We start from the raw sequence: 5,325 nt of genomic DNA, 5'->3' as shown, positions 1-5,325 counted from the left end.
TATTTACCCTTGAATTCTAACGATTAAAAATAGAACATAATTCAATAGATATATGATTCTATTATAAATTAGCAGTTACAAATTTGAAATTTCTAGAAATATCAAAGTCGTATGTTAGTTAATTATCTTCTAAATGACATCTATTTCTAATTCTTTTGGATGATAATATTTTAGCTGATGTGAATAGTCCAAAAACCTTAAATTTAGTCCCTTTTATATAGTAGGATTCTCCCTTTATTTTTCAATTTTTATTTATTATTATTATAAAAGCAAGTGTTTGATAAAAAAGTTATCACAACTAATTTTTATTTCCACTTCTTCCCTCGACGGTTTCCATTTCTCATTATCTAAACGATATTGTGAAGCTATATAAATAACCATCGCTTTTTAATTTTGGAAACTGCCTATAAAGATCACATTACTTTTCTACTGTAAAAAAACCATTAAAAATGTCAGTAATATTTTTTGGGTTTAGTTGATAGATGATGGTGTTAACCTCATAGAGATATTAAAGGTTGATTGGAAAAGATGTTTCTTTTGCTATGAGGTAAATATTGTTCGTTACTATATTCTATTGAATTGTGATTATATATCAATATATCACTTGATATTCTTCCAAATTTCAGACAAACCAGAAAATATTAGGATGATCATCTATCAAAACTTTATTCTCAAACCAAGTTTCTTATGTATGGTTGCATTATCTCTAATTTTAATCGACTTCAAACATTTTTGTTATATCTGAGTGGGGATTATTAGTTGATATATTTTAATGGATTTGGAAATCTAAATTAATTCTAGTGTTATTAGTTTATAATTTTAAAATCTATATTAAAATCATGTGTTATTGGTTTTGTGGTTTACATAAGAGAAAAGACTAAGATAGCACAAAACCAAGTTTTTGTTCCCAAAGTAGCACTCAAGGCTCAAAGTCACAAAAATAGGTTTCATTAAAGAGGTAAATATACACTTATACCCCTTGGGTTAATTAATCCAAACCTTAGGGTTTAGAGTCAAGGGGTGGGGTTTTGGAATTATGGTTTAAAATTTTATAAAAATAAATACTAAAATAAAAATAAAAATTTTAAAAATAGTTTCAAAAAGTATTTTTAAATTATAAAAATAAAATTGAAAAAAAAATAAAAAATTCAAAAAAAATTTCAAAAAAAAAATTATAAAAATTTCGAATCTGAAAACATATAATCTGAAACTATAAAAAAAATTTCTTTTTTTATTTTTTTTATTTTTATTTTATTTATTTTATTTATTTATTTATTTAATTTAAACCAAGGGTATTAGGGATATTTTACTCTTTAATGAATGTCATTTTTGTGAATTTCTCCTTCTAGTACTATTTTTGAGACATAAACTTCAAAAGGTGCTATTATTGACAATTGCCCTTTATATAATTCAAATCATATGTTATTTAACCATACAATTTATTAATCGATTTGATTTTTAATGGGCTTGAATGGTTGTATAGATTTCCTTGTTAAAAATAAAAAGACATAAATCCGAAAGAGAACCTTCGGATTTGTAAATACTAGTTAAATTCGTAAGTTAAATTTGAAAATCTATATATTTTACTTGAATTTGTAACTAATATGTGGATTTCTAAATCAATTAAAATATTTGAACCAAAACACATCTCAAGTGTTTCTATACTTATTTACTCCTTTTGGAAAGGGTCAAACAAATCAACATTTTGATTCAGTCATCATTATTTTATTTAGCTACAATTTAAATTGAAGTGTCATTAAAAATTACTTTGCCAATGTAAATAATGGGCATAATACTAGTTATTATAAACAATATTTATTTATGTTAAGTATACACAGTTATAAAATGAACTAAATTTTATAAATAAAAGAAAGCACATATTATTAGCTATTGTAATGTAATTATTTTGTAAATATTATATTCGTAAAACAAAAAAAAAATCATCTAGTAATAATAATAAGAGAAAAAGACCAAAATAGCACTAAATCATGTTTTTGTTCCCAAACTAGCACTCAAGGCCAAAAGTCACAAAATAGCACTCAAGGGGTGGGGTTAGGGTTTAGAATTTAGGGTTAGGGTTTAGGTTTAGAGTTTAGGTTTTAGGGTTTAGAGTTGAGAAGTGAGGTTTTGGAGATAAGATTTCAAATTTTGAAAAATAAAAATTTTAAATTTTTCAAAAGATAAAATGTTATTTTGGTCATTTTAGTTTTGAGTGCTATTTTTGTGATATAAACTTAGAATGTGCTATTTTGGAGATTTGCCCTAATAATAATGAGATTCTTGACAAAAAAAAAAGCATAAAGAAAAGGTATAAAGGAAAATACCGTAGATCATATAAGAAATTTCATAACAAGAAATTCTTTTACTATAAGGCCCTCTTCGTTTGCTCACCCAGGTGATCCATCTGGGTGAAGATGTAAAATGATGTTCGTTTACTGCATTATAGTGCTACATCTAGATGAATCACCCAGCTGAACTCATCTCAAATTCTCACCCAAATGAAGGTGAGTCTTGATGGTGCATCTGGATGCAGATGCATCTAGTTCAGTCCAAAATAATAAATGACAAAACGACCTTTTAAAATCAAAATATTATTATCAAACCGTAAATTCTATTTTTTTTTGCATATACATTTTTTCGCTATAACCAAAAAATTTATTTCTCACAAAACGGAAAAACACATATTCCCGCCAAACCCGCAAGATGCATTTTCCCGCAAAAAAAACATAAAACACACATTTTCATTAAAACAATTTTTTGGCTAAACCAGTAAAACCACACTTTTCGACCAAAATCCAAAAAACGCATATTCCCGCCAAAACTTCAAAAGCATTTTCCAGCCAAAACCACAAAAAGCATTTTCCCGTCAAAACCGGAAACAACGCATTTTCTCGCCAAAACAAAAAACGCATTTTCTCGCCAAAACCGAAAAATACAAATTCCCTCAAAAACCGGAATTTTCTCGCCAAAACTGGAAAACGGAAGTTTCCCGACAAAACTAGAAACATAATTTTCCCACCAAAACCGGAAAATGTATTTCCCGCCAAAACCGAAAAAATGTATTTCACGCTAAAATCAGAAAACGTATTTCCCGCCAAAACCAGAAAAATGTATTTTCCCGCCAAAACCGGAAAAACGGATTTTTGCGCCAAAACCGGAAAATGAATTTTCCCACCAAAACGAAAAAAACGCATTTCCCGCCAAAACCGGAAAAATGCATTTTCCCGTCAAAACCGGAAAACACATTTTCCCGCCAAAACCGGAAAATCGCATTTTCCCGCCAAAACCGGAAAAATGTATTTTCCCGCCAAAACTGGAAAAAGTATTTTCCCGCCAAAACTGGAAAAAATGTATTTTCCCGCCAAAATCGTGAAAAAAAATTTTCATGCAAACACTTTTCCCGCCAAAACTTCAAAACACACTTTTTCTGTCCAACCCGCAAAAAACGTATTTTTTCGCCAAACCCATAAAACGTATTTTTCCGCCAAAACCATAAAAATGCACTTTTTCGCGAAAAACACATATTTCCTCAATAACCGCAAAAATATTTTCAGCCAAAACCGTAAAAATGCTATTTTTCCGCCGAAATGTAAAAAATATATTTTAGTCATTTATTAACAAGTCCACCTAGATGCAGATGAAAGTTAAAAAATGACAGCAAACGAACATAGTTGCATTCAGATGATTCGTTTGGATGCATGGACAAAATGAAGAAACGAACAACACCGAGATGGAACATCTGGATAAGACATCTAGATAGACCATCTGGATACATCAATCTTCCAGATGTACAAACGAACAGGGCCTAACTGAAAATAATCCAACAAAACCAATTTTAAATGAACGTTCTCTCTATGGCGATGAAGGCGGCGATCTAGGGTCTCGATGATTTATGGAAACTAGGATCCGGGTATTGGTACAAGTTTATGGTTCGATTCGGAGGCTACAGGTTACGATTCTGATGGATGGAAAGTGGAGTTTTATTCGATTTAAACGGGGTTTGATTTGGAGCTCAAAAAGGGGATCTCGGGAGTTAAGGAAAATCAAGATCGGGTCTGAATGGAGAATGATTTCGACTATCATCAATACGGAATCTCAGTTTTATGAAGGTTATATCTCTGAATACGCTTACTTGTTGTTCATTTCGGTTCTTCGGGGTTTTGACCGAATCAATCATAGATATGGTCTCAATAAGAGATGGAGGTTATGGTTTTTTGGAACGTGGGATTGGAATGTATCAATTTACATCATTCTGGTTTTATTGGTTGCGATCTTCTGTGGAAAAAGAAGGAAATTTGGGTGAAATATAAACGAGAGAGAAGGCTGTGCTTTCGGTGCATCGGTCTTATAAGATTGTGTTCTTTCTTTTCTCTCATAACTCAAAACGTGGTCCTTATTGTGTTTACGTAAGCTTTTAGGTAACGGAGAGAAGATGAAGAATGGTGAAGGGACCCGTAAGAGACTGAAGATTGTGTCTTTCTTCAACGCGATCTCGGTGGTGTGTGGACAATGGCGAGTGGTCATGGAGTGCAAACTGAATTATTAGATCAACTTTGGCTTGTGTATCGGGAATTTTATTTTACTTGGCAGGAACGGGAAAGCTTGGAGAGTACATGGATACGGCCCTTGGAAGTTCGAGACGGGAACGCGGTAAGCGTATTATGGAGCCTCATGTTTGTATTTGAAGCTCAGTACACAGGGGTTCTATGGCGATTATTAGTTCAAAATAAAAGGATCATTGTTGTACGGGAACTGATTAATGGTGTAGATTGTTTAGGTGATCAGACTTTATCAAATTATAACAAAGTCCATCTTTCTTGTCATTGTTGCATTATGGTTTGTGGATTATAAAGGCAATTCGGATTATGACTCTTATAATTGGCGGCCAGGAGATTTGCGTATGGATTTATTTATATATATGTCCCATTCATATGGTACATATGGTGGTGCTCTGGTGTAAGAATTTGAGCATAAATTATACTTTTGGTGACTGGCATAAAGTTGAATTTATGTTCTTGAGTGACCATTCTGTCTGATATTACAGTATGATTGGTCTAGTGGTTCTTTTGCAGTAACTTGGTTCTTCTTGGGTGCTTTCTGGGTCTCTTGGCGCTACAGGTCATTGAAATATAATTCGAAACTGATAGCATTGATTCCCTTTAGTTATTGGACGAGGTTTGGACAAATTCGGGTATCGTTAAACCTGTACTTTATGGCTCTTTGGAGCAATATAAATATTATTTTTTATGAAAATACTCAGTTGAAATTGTAGAGGACTAGGAAGTCATTGGACCATAAATTATCTTTGGAAAATATGGCACAAAC

At 31.7% G+C, this 5,325-nt stretch overlaps 1 long non-coding RNA gene across 1 annotated transcript; it reads left to right on the top strand.

Annotated features, from left to right (window-relative positions):
- The first annotated feature begins 3,822 nt into the window (after nucleotides 1-3,822).
- On the top strand, nucleotides 3,823-4,823 carry LOC106418859. Its single transcript, XR_001283760.3, has 2 exons — nucleotides 3,823-4,109; nucleotides 4,419-4,823. It is a non-coding gene; the product is annotated as an uncharacterized LOC106418859 (long non-coding RNA).
- Nucleotides 4,824-5,325: the final 502 nt, after the last annotated feature.

Source organism: Brassica napus, unplaced genomic scaffold, assembly GCF_020379485.1.
Source record: "Brassica napus cultivar Da-Ae unplaced genomic scaffold, Da-Ae ScsIHWf_3067;HRSCAF=3877, whole genome shotgun sequence".
In the NCBI taxonomy this organism is placed as follows: Eukaryota; Viridiplantae; Streptophyta; class Magnoliopsida; order Brassicales; family Brassicaceae; genus Brassica; species Brassica napus.
The sequence above is the reverse complement of the archived record's forward strand: the minus strand, read 5'-3'. Positions and strand labels throughout refer to the sequence as shown.